Below are 12503 nucleotides of genomic sequence, written 5' to 3' on the forward strand. Positions count from 1 at the left end.
CTAGGTAAGTTTCCATTTTACAGCTCTATTGGGTGGGTATATGAACAGGTAAGACTCCCCAGGTGACTGCACATGCGTAGTTTATAGACAACAATGACACCTCTCTCAGCCTGCAGGCAATCAGGCAATATCTCTAAACACCTGGAAACCATAATCCCCGGGCAATTTACTGAATTAAATTGGTCTTGAAAGTGCGCTGGAGCATCTTTGTAATTAGCCTTGTATGGTATAGTGCTAAGGTTATGCTGGGTATAAACTGGCCAATATATTGGCCGATCAATTGATCGGCCAATATATCTGCTGGCCGATGGTCAGGGTGTGCAGCCAATGGACAGATATGTCTGCAGACATATCTGTCCATTGGCAAGTATGTACAGGCAGTCTGCAGACTGCTCATACACACACAGCGGCAGCCGCGGGGAGGGGTCAGCCTTGCCCCCAACCCACCTTTCTGCCAGCGGGAACCGTGGCTGCCGGATAGATGATGGCCATTCAGTGTGTATGAACGACCATCATCTAAAGATATATCTGCAGATCACTTGATCTGCAGATATATCTTTCAGGTGTGTATCCACCTTTAGACTAACTAAGACAATGAATTATATGTACAGTCTCAACAATTAATAATTCAGAAATCTATGGCTATTTCAATAAGTTAGAAATGCTATTTAAGGGAGAAATCAGACAAATGTCATTTCAGAAGTATTTTAAAAACAACCAGATCCCATGTGCTCTTAGGATTTTCAAATCTTATTATTTGAAAGTGGTCCAAATTTTTAGATGATGGGAACTCTACCCTAGATTTATGTTCATTCTAGTGATGAGGCTGTTTGTGGAATATAGAGAACAGAATTTTCAAACAATTTAGCAAGAAATTGAGAAAGTACTTTATTAAGTTAACCTTTCTTTGATGATGTAAATAGAAAATTAAATCTAAATAAAAAGTTGAATCTCCTTAAAATAAGGTTATTGGATCAGATTATAACAATTAAGATGTGATTGTTTTGATTATGATAAAAATAATGGTATGTACTTTAAATAAAAAATGTTGACATCATGGAGTAGAAGTAGACTACGTAACAAATACAGTTGGATGAATAACTTTCAAAATGCTATATCTAATTAATATTAACAATGATATGAAATAATCTTTTAGAATGTGGGATCTAGAAATAAGAAGAGCTATTAAGGTCTAAGCAAACATAGACCATCCCATATGTCTGATCTAAGATATCAAGAAAAGCAAGTTGAAAAACCAAACATCTTTAAATTGGAACCAGATCTAAAATATCTTATAATCAGTTAACAGGGGATGAATTTGTTTAGAGGTAGGTTTCCATATCCCTTCAATTATCCCCTCTGTAAGTAGGATGAACATACATAAACACTTAGGGCAAGGAATTCCAAAAAGACAGAGAGAGATGGAAGACAAAAATCTAGAGATAAAACTTCTGTTTATCTTGTAACAATCTCATTTTTACATGAGAGTCTTAAATTTGCCCCATCCTTTAGACACAATCTCTGTGACCACTTTATATACTTGAAACACTTTATTCTCACCCTGAACCTTAAAAGATTCTTTACATAAAGGGATTTGAAAGTAAGAAAAACTAAGGGGGCATTAGTTATTTTGGTTACATAGACAGAGAAAGCCTTGATATATACGTGAATCTCTAGTTATTACATGAAGCCATGGCCTATATACAGGAAATTAAAACATATATTTTTTATATGAATAAAGAGGAGATACTAAAATAAAACAAGATTTTTATGCACTTCCAAAAAAGTGTATTTATCGAAAATTTCAATCAAGATCCATAGAAGAAGACTTTATAAGTGTTTGGAAAAAGGCAGAAAGAAATTGAGTGAAGGATAATAAATAGAAATGAGAGACTGTCCATTAAGAAAGGACAAGGTTGTGGGTCAGATTTTTAAAAAGTTGAAGACTATCTGAAGGAGTCACATAAACAACACAATAAAGAAATGAAAATGTTATTGACTTTCTCAATAGAAAACTTTTAGCCTAAGGGTGCCATGAAAAATATGTTGATACTCTGGGGTGCCGTGATTAATTAGTACTTAATTTGTGAGGTTCCATTTTTTTCGTATTGTTTTCTGTTTTTTCAAAATTTACAGATAATGACATAGAGATGTCTTGGACTTACCATATTTTAATGATACCTTGGTCCTTTCAATGAAAAATAATCTTGCATTCCTGTAGAAACATAAATCTCTTCTTAGCACTGCTATGCATTAAGGTCCTGCATTATTTAGCTTGCAGCTCCACTAGATAGAATACAGTTTGCATTATATGTTATGACATTTGCCATATTTTGAAAGAAGCATCACAGAACATGAGTATATATTATTAATCTATCATTCTGGAATATAAGTCATTCCTATAAAAAAAACTATATGGTTTGTTCAGTGTGAAATGTTAAATATTTAACATGTTGCTGACAACAAATAAAATTATTCTATTTATGTTTAATGAATAAATAAAGCAAACATTAAATCAATTCCCTCTTTAGGCTTTGTCTCTATTCTAAATAAAATATACAGAGCTATAAAATGCAGAGAATAAATTATTCATTGTTGCCATCAGACATACGCCAATAATAAAGGTTATTATTAATATAGCTTGCATTGGCTGTACTCTATTTAATAACAGAAAAAGAACAATTCCATTACAAAATAGTAACACATGATTTTTCATAGACTAGCCTTTTACTGATATTAATGGCATTACACATAAAATTGCAAAGTTCCTATCATATGATATTAAAATCATACTCCCTAATAAACGACATCAACATCTTTGGGTTTATGTTGAGTTAATTATTTTCATATTGGGGCCTATTTATCAAATATTATTTGCAGGATATTCCACAAAAAAAAATAGTTTTGGGGAGGTACTCGCAAATAATAAGTACCCGCAAAGCATTTCAGAGGCTGGCCACGGCAGTTAATGCCATCTGAAAATGACATTAGTCATGGTAGCCTATAGGCTACAGATTTCAAAAAGTATTGGGCTGAGGGACCCCTGGCACTCCCCACTCACACATGCGCTGTCATAAGACCGTAAATGTGCAGTATTGTGATGGTCCCAGAAAATTCAAAGTACAGTGATCACTTATACAATCACTTTACTTTTAGTCATCACGAGGACAAGCACCTATCGGAGCCACTGTCCCTGCATGTGTTCACTGAAAAATCTGGGCGGTAGATAATTTTTTATTACCGCAAATAATAAGGTAAAAAATACTAAATGGGCCGTATAGAGAGAAAGAGGAGAAACATTATGTATAGGGGAGTCCTCTTTCTAATGGAGATATAGAATACATATATTATTACTCCTCTGAGTTGGGGTTGAAGTTGAGGATCAAAGCCATCATTCATAATGGGATTAGATATATATTTTTTAATTCTGTACTTATTTAGTGCAGAAAAAAATTACTTAAATGAGACCTGGATGAAGGTGTTTTTTATTTTTTTAAATGACCCCTCACTAAATTATTATTGTTCCCAGTGGCGTATCTATGGAGAGTTGAGCAGGGTACATGCCCTGGGCACCATCGGCCTGGTGGCACAGAAGGGCACTGCCAGCCATGATCCAGGACACCGGTTTCAAGTCAGTGTAGTGCGGACCGCACAGAGTGTGGTCCATGGGACCACAACTGGGGGCACTACTGGGGGCACTGCATGGGGGGACTATTGCTGGGGGCACTATATAAGGGGCACTATGGGGGCACTGCATAGGGGGACTACTACTGGGGGCACTCCATAGGGGGCACTACTACTGGGGGCACTATATAAGGGCACTGCATAGAGGCGACTACTATGGGGGGCACTATATAAGGGGCACTACTGGGGTCACTGCATAGGGGGAACCACTACTGGAGGCACTGTATAGGTGGGACTACTACTGGGGGCACTGTATAAGGGGCACTGCATAGGGGGGACCACTACTGTGGGTGCTGTATAAGGGACACTACTGGGGGCATTGCATAGGGGGGACCACCACTGGGGCACTGTATAGAGGGCACTACTGGGGCACTGCATAGGGGGGGACCATTACTAGGGGCACTCTATAAGTGGCACTACTGGGGGCACTTTACAAGGGGCACTACTGGGGGCACTGTATGAGGGTGCACTACTGGGGGCACTGTGCAAGGAGCACAACTACAGGGGCACTGCTACTTGGGACATTGCATAAGGGGTACTACTACTGGGGGCATTAAGGTGCATATGGAATGGAAAGGAATGTTCCCAGAGTGGTGAGAAATGGTGCTGTGTCATGTTGACTCGCCCCCTTTTTCCAGTGACCACATCCCTTGTGGCATGTCACCACGCCCACTTTTTCTACACGCACACATACTTGCGGGGGCTTCATTCTTTAACTTACCCTGGGCTCCAATTAATATAGTTACACCACTGATTGTGCCATTTCTACATAAAAAAGAGGTGAGTAGAGCATTTCATTGTCAAATGCTGGGTGTAAAAAGGCTATATATGGGGCTCACGTTATATATCTTTGTATCCTATGTATATTTATTTGAACATTAATATAATATATATATACAGTATATGTAAATTCAAACCAGCAGGCTTTCATTTAAGCATAACAGCAGAAATTAACGGCACTGTTTCTGGCAGTATAATGTATGTCCCTTTGTCAAGCAATATATAGCAACATATATTTATTAATGTAAGCTAAATTTTTACAGTATGTGCTATCAAAATTGCAATCAAAACATCATTGTTATTGTGATCTGAACAACTTTACGTTTAACTAAAACAATATAATAAATATACAAGACAGCAGTGCACATTATCTGAGTAAATCATCAATAGACAAACAAGCCTGGGGTGAAAGTCCCAACATTAAACAGCAGCTGTAATCCCACTGCTGCAGGGTTGCTGGAACTGTGATATAATTATGAATTATATTATGTATGAATACTGACTATAAATGAGAAAAACCACTGAGTTTATTCCAAATTACTTGAACCACAGGAGTAAGTCCACTTAACTAGAAGGGAGTTAATAGTTACATGAAAATTGGAACATAATAATTATTATTTTCATTGATTTGTAAAGCACAGCAGTGGTCTATAGCTCCTGACAGTGGATAAAACAGAGAATACATAAAACAGGGACAAACAAGGTAGCTAAATAAAAATGTCAGAAAGCTTCCAATCTAGTAGGAAAAGAACCAGTGGTAGATTCAGGGGTGACGATGGGGTACCCAGTGGCACTCATGACTGATGGCCCCATCACTGCTGCTGCGACATCCAGGTTCCGAGGCACAAGCCACTCTACTCCACCAGAGAGTTGGGTATAGATCTACCACTAAAAATTACAGACAATGGAAGTGTCTAATAGTGTTACCAGTGTGGGTAGAATAGGTCAGAGTAGGGTAAAATCGGTAGGGAAGAATAGGTCAGAGTAGGGTAGAATAGGACAGAGTAGGGTAGTATAGGACAGAGTAGGGTAGAATAGGACAGAATAGGGTAGAATAGGACAGAGTAGGGTAGAATAGGACAGAGTAGGGTAGAATAGGACAGAGAAGGGTAGAATAGGTCAGAGTAGGGTAGAATAGGACAGAGTAGGGTAGAATAGGACAGAATAGAGTAGAATAGAACAGAGTAGGGTAGAATAGGACAGAGTAGGGTAGTATAGGTCAGAGTAGGGTAGAATAGGACAGAGTAGGGTAGTATAGATCTGAGTAGGGTAGAATAGGTCAGAGTAGGGTAGAATAGGACAGAGTAGGGTAGAATAGGACAGAATAGAGTAGAATAGGACACAGTAGGGTAGAATAGGAAAGAGTAGGGTAGTATAGGTCAGAGTAGGGTAGAATAGGACAGAGTAGGGTAGTATAGATCTGAGTAGGGTAGAATAGGACAGAGTAGGGTACACATATTGGCCTCCCACAGGAAAAACACCTATATAGGCCCCCCACAGGAAAAAACACACACATATAGGCCTCCCACAGGAAAAACTCACACATATAGGCTCCCCACAGGAAAAACACACACACATATAGGCCCCCCACAGGAAAAATACACACACATATAGGCCCCCCACAGGAAAAACACACACACACATATAGGCCCCCCACAGGAAAAACACACACACATATAGGCCCCCCACAGGAAAAACACACACACATATAGGCCCCCCACAGGAAAAACACACACACATATAGGCCCCCCACAGGTAAAACACACACACATATAGGCCCCCCACAGGAAAAACACACACATAAGCACCATGGTTGGTATTACTCACCAGGTGCTTCTATAACAGCCAGCAGAGCTGAGGAGGCATGCTCCAGGTAGGCAGGCTGTCTGGAAGATGGTATCTGTGGGTGGCAGAGATAGAGAGGGATCCAAAGGTGGTAGTGGAGATGAGAAGGGGAGCAGGGAGCGGAGTCCCGATCGTAGATAACCTGGGAGAGCTGGAAGCAGCAGCAAAGTGAGGAGCAGGTGAGGTTAGGCACAGAGGGAGTGGAGATGTGGTCGGGAGCACGGACTTCCATCCAGCGGCAACCTGCACCCCCATGGGGGCCAGGAGCAGGGGGAGACACAAGGGGAGCTGTGAAGGGGAGTGGGAGCAATATGTGGCTGTGCGCATTTCCGACCATCGCTACCTGTCCTATAACTCTGCAGGAGTCGAGCAGCAGCTGCCAATTGATGAGGAGGGGAGGGGACACACAGAGGGAGTACTCATGAGGCTAGGAGCACGGACCGGAGAACCATCCAGCCGCAGCAGCAACCCAGGCACTGCAAGAGCTCCGGAGTGTGTGTGAGCCACATAAGCAGCGTTAAAGCCTCTCACCTACTGTACATGCGTCCGCTCACTGCACAAACACTTCTGGGTCAGTGCAAATCGAAGTGCCGGTATATCATACCGCCGTATACCGGCACACTTCAACCACTGTATATATATATATATATTATGTCCACCCAAAAAGGAGACAGCACTCAGAGATTTTGCAAAAGTGGTAATGTATTCCACAGAGGCCAACAGGCCGGGCGATGTTTCGAGGTTTGACACTCTTTTTCAAGCCCACAAGATCGTGATAAGGACACACAAACATAGATATTACTTACCCCCTTAAGTACCATGGCACTGGGTCTCTCACACCACGCAGTGGGGCCGAGTGGTCTGGCGCCCGGAAGTGACGTCTGACCTTCTTCCGGTTCGTGCGTTCCACCGTTACCTGGCAACCGATGAATGCTGACCAGGAACTCTTCCTGATACAAACAAACTTTGTCAAGTCAGGAACGGGGGGCCTTCTCACCATCCGTTCCGTCAGATCGCAGTCCCGGGCACCATCTCCAGCCTGGAACCCATCCGCGAGCTGTGGACACAGTCACATGGTTAAACTAACATCCAAAAACCCAAAAAGTTACAAAAAATACAACACATACATAATACATAAAAACATGACATAAATTCTCATGAGTCAAACACATAATTAGCTCAATCACAGGTTACCATACTACCCATAAATATAAGTTACAAAATGTTCAAATTGATCTTCTCATTCAGACCATTAGGTCGAATAGTGTCCAATCTCAGGATCCATTGCGCTTCTCTATTTAATAACACCTTCGCACAGTCCCCGCCTCTGAGTGTCTCTTTTACATGATCAATAATTAAGTATTGAAGCACCGACAAGGGATGGCCAAAGTCCAGGGCATAGCACTTTAAGTGCTTTCTCTGTGATGTTACCTTCATCAACCGCTATAATTAAAAGGTCTTGTAATTCCTGTTGATACCTAACTGTAGGATCTTTAGATAATTTGATATATACCTCAGGTTCACTCAATTGGCGTGATAGAGGAAGCAGGTAAAGAACTGCAGAACACTAAAAGTAAAATCGGTGACTTGATTAAACTTCACAAAACTACCTTGGATGAGGATGCTAATGCTCACCTCATTAATAAATTAGAGAAAAAATGTGAACAATATCAAAGGGATCTCTGGCGATTTAAGAATAATAAGAAACAACAAGTAGAGGCTGATTATGAGGAAAATAAAGTATATGGTTGGCTGATGGGAGAGACCAATAGAGGGATAGACAAGTCACAACCGAGACGTCGCAGACCTTGGCAATCTAGAAAACTGCATGGAACCGATCAGTTAAAATCACAGAGTCAGAGTGATAGTGACTTCTTGGTCATGGACTCAGATGATAATACTCGAGTGGACACAGTCCCTTTAGATCCAGGAGTACAAAAATCTGTAATTTTTACAAAGGATCGGCCACCCGTCGAGGGCAGCAAAACAAGAGGGGTAGGCAAAAAGTGTCCGAAAAAGATGATCACCTAGTATTTAACCTCTCGAGTAGGCAACTCTCGGTTGGTGAACTACATGTTTTAAAGAAGGGGTTATCCTTCGTGCCAATGAACCACCATAATAATTTCAATTGGAAAAAAGACTTACATCAATTCTCCCGTAAATTACAGTTAAAAGAATTTTTTCAAAATAAACCATCATTGAGTAGTGAATCCCCTATGGATCAATTCCTCAAATCATCTGTACGATCAAAATTTGACCCGGTATCGACCAATGCCTCTTTGAGAACCTTCTCCCGATTGCTGGATGATTCCGTGACAAGATTTATTAGTACCCCGTACCAGATCTGCCCTAACTTAACATCTGTAGAACGGCAAGCACTTAAAAATTTGAGGGGATACCAAGATGTGATAATACGCCCAGCCGATAAGGGGGGCGCTATTGTGGTACAAAATATCGAGGACTACAGAGCTGAGATATCACGGCAATTGAGTGAACCTGAGGTATATATCAAATTATCTAAAGATCCTACAGCTAGGTATCAACAGGAATTACGAGACCTTTTAATTATAGCGGTTGACGAAGGTAACATCACAGAGAAAGCACTTAAAGTGCTATGCTCAGAATACCCGAAGGTCCCGATCCTGTATACCTTGCCAAAAATTCACAAGGACCCTACTAGACCACCAGGGAGGCAGATAATTTCGGCATGTGACTCCCTGTTTCATCCTGTAGCAAAACTACTTGATTGTGTTCTGCAACCTTTGTTACCATTAGAAACTACCTTTCTAAAAGATATGACCAATTTTTTAAAATTACTATTGGAAATTAAAGAGATTCCACAGGATACCTTGCTCTGTTGCCTAGACGTGTGCAGCCTCTATACGTCAATTCCACATGTAGAGGGATTACGATTTATGAAGGATTTCTTACAGGAGCATCTGCCAGCTTCCATTTTTGACCATAAGCTTTTTTTGTCACTCTTGGAAATGACTCTGTTTAAAAATTACTTCTTATATGATGGGGCATTCTTCTTACAAAATCGCGGATGTGCTATGGGGTCTCCGGTAGCACCATCATATGTGAACATATATATGTTCGCTCAGGAAAAAGACCTCTTCATTAATAACATCAACATTAAAGATTATATCATGCTGTTTACCCGTTACATTGACGATGTCTTTATGCTCTGGACGGGGGGTGCCGATAGATTAAATGCAGTTATGCAAAATATCAATAGCTCTGCCACCCCTATTAAATTTACATATACGTATGACTTAGAAATGGCACATTTTTTGGATGTTACCATCAGAGTCCATAATGGGAAAATACATACTGAAGTGTTTACTAAAAACATGGATAGGAACACACTGTTGATGTCTTCTAGCCACCACCCGGAAGCTTTAAAACGAGGCTTGCCACTCTCTCAGATGATGAGAGTGGCCAGAATCACAAGTGATATCAGTAAAATACCTGCAGCACTAGATGATCAGATTAATAAATTTGTAGCAAGAGGATATAATATAACCACATTGTTGGAACAAAAACAACAAGTGGTGCAATTAAAACATGAGGATTTACTGAAACCAAAAAATAGAACCACTCAGCACGTGATACCATGGAGTAGTGATTATACCATGGCAAGTCCAATCATCAAGAGAGCAACCAGGGCTCTGTGGCCGATTGTTGCTACCGATAAAGACTTACCAGTGTTCAAAAAGTGTAGACCCCTGGCGGCGTTCAGACGGGGCCGCAACTTACGCGATCTACTAGTCCATACAGATATCACTGGCAGAAATATTCCTGTGGTGCCTAATGTATATGTTAAGACTCCTGGGTGGTACAGGTGCACAAATTGTGTGACATGTAAATACCTGATTAACAGCAATATGTTTAAACATCCTCACCTAGAAAAGAGTTACAAAATTAATCATGTGCTGACATGTACCTCCTCGTTTGTGATATATATCATCATTTGCCCATGTGGCCTATATTACATAGGCCAAACCATCCGACAATTTCGAGAAAGAATGGCATTACATCGTTCCTCGATAAAAATGGCATTGGCTGGCAGGGACTCAGATCAACCGGTGGCTCGCCATTTTAAGGACTTTGGTCATCCCTTGTCGGCGCTTCAATACTTAATTATTGATCATGTAAAAGAGACACTCAGAGGCGGGGACCGTGCAAAGGTGTTATTAAATAGAGAAGCGCAATGGATCCTGAGATTGGACACTATTCGACCTAATGGTCTGAATGAGAAGATCAATTGGAACATTTTGTAACTTATATTTATGGGTAGTATGGTAACCTGTGATTGAGCTAATTATGTGTTTGACTCATGAGAATTGATGTCATGTTTTTATGTATTATGTATGTGTTGTATTTTTTGTAACTTTTTGGGTTTTTGGATGTTAGTTTAACCATGTGACTGTGTCCACAGCTCACGGATGGGTTCCAGGCTGGAGATGGTGCCCGGGACTGCGATCTGACGGAACGGATGGTGAGAAGGCCCCCCCGTTCCTGACTTGACGAAGTTTGTTTGTATCAGGAAGAGTTCCTGGTCAGCATTCATCGGTTGCCAGGTAACGGTGGAACGCACGAACCGGAAGAAGGTCAGACGTCACTTCCGGGTGCCAGACCACTCGGCCCCACTGCGTGGTGTGAGAGACCATGTGCCATGGTACTTAAGGGGGTAAGTAATGTCTATGTTTGTGTGTCCTTATCACGATCTTGTGGGCTTGAAAAAGAGGGTCAAACCTCGAAACGTCGGCCGGCCTGTTGGCCTCTACTGAATACATTACCACTTTTGCAAAATCTCTGAGTGACATCTCCTTTTTGGGTGGACATTGTTTATATACTAGATGGGCACCGGAGTGTTGTTTGGATCATTGGTGAGTGCCGGCATAACGTGGACTATATATATATATATATATATATTTATATATATATACATATATATATATATATGAGAATATATATAACATGCAGTTAGCAACTAATAGAAGGAAAAACAATGAAACAGAGGACTTTGCTCACTAGCCTTTATAATAGAATCGGTCACGGTTAGACAGAGTCTTGTTTTTGGGAATGACGTTGGCGTTCCTCACACAAATAGTGAATCAGATGCGGTGGTTAAACAATACAAGCTTATTCCTCTATATATTAAGTTCCTATTAGAGGGCACAGCTGAGAAACAGTCACTGTTATTAGTCAAGAGGGCACAAGGCATTTTATGGAAGTGTAGCGTTGTGTGTCATTAGGTTTGTTTGATGCTTTATACTGTAGGCATTTAGAACCTTGTAATTTCTGCAGTTTTCTCAGGATGTTGTGTCTTTGGGACAGCTGCATCTATTGGAGGGTCACCTGTCTGCGACTTTATGCAAATGTGGATACATAGTCCTTCCCATGTGTACATCCGTGTGTCTCAATGTGCAAGGGCTTAGACACGCACTTCCAGTATCCGTACACATTTTAATACCGATTGGTGCATCCTTAGATGCCACCATTAGTAGCTCCATTGAAACTCGCACCAGTCCTATGGCAGCTGCAGTTTCTCCATCTGAGCATGGCCTCCTATATGTATGCAAACACTTTCACCGACACACCCATAAGATGGACCATCAGCGTGCATGCGAGTAGACACCTCCTTGTCACCGCCCTTTGTGTACGCACACAATATACCCGGCTTTATGCATATATACAATCTGCTAGATACATGTTGTGTATAAACAGCTAATCTACACATATGTCTTTCCAATTATAGGATAAGCCACTCTTACTTGGGTGCTCCTTATTTTGATATTGTTCTGTGACAAATGCTGCCTGAACATTTAACTTTGATTACAGAGCTGCCACTGCTGATGTGTTCAACTGGCTTTACAGACTGGCATGGAAGTATGGCAATCATGAGGCCACCAATCTGAGCAAAGGGGTGTATTTGGTGGACATACAACTGTGGCTGGCCATAAGGCTTTTTTGGCTGGCATAAAAGTGCAGTATGGTAGAGGCTTTTATGGACTATGCACGGGACTATGCTCAATATAGGCCTGTATGTAGTAGGCATGAGGTTACAGTAACGTAACATTGTTATGTTTAGGCTTAGTGCCGTTATGTTGATCACTATGAAAATTGTATTAATTCTTAGTATTTTAACATTATTTCAGTAAATAATATTAAACGGTTTAACTTTCCTT

This window comes from Taudactylus pleione, unplaced genomic scaffold (assembly GCF_031769625.1).
Source record: "Taudactylus pleione unplaced genomic scaffold, aTauple2 ptg000201l, whole genome shotgun sequence".
Classification (NCBI taxonomy): domain Eukaryota; kingdom Metazoa; phylum Chordata; class Amphibia; order Anura; family Myobatrachidae; genus Taudactylus; species Taudactylus pleione.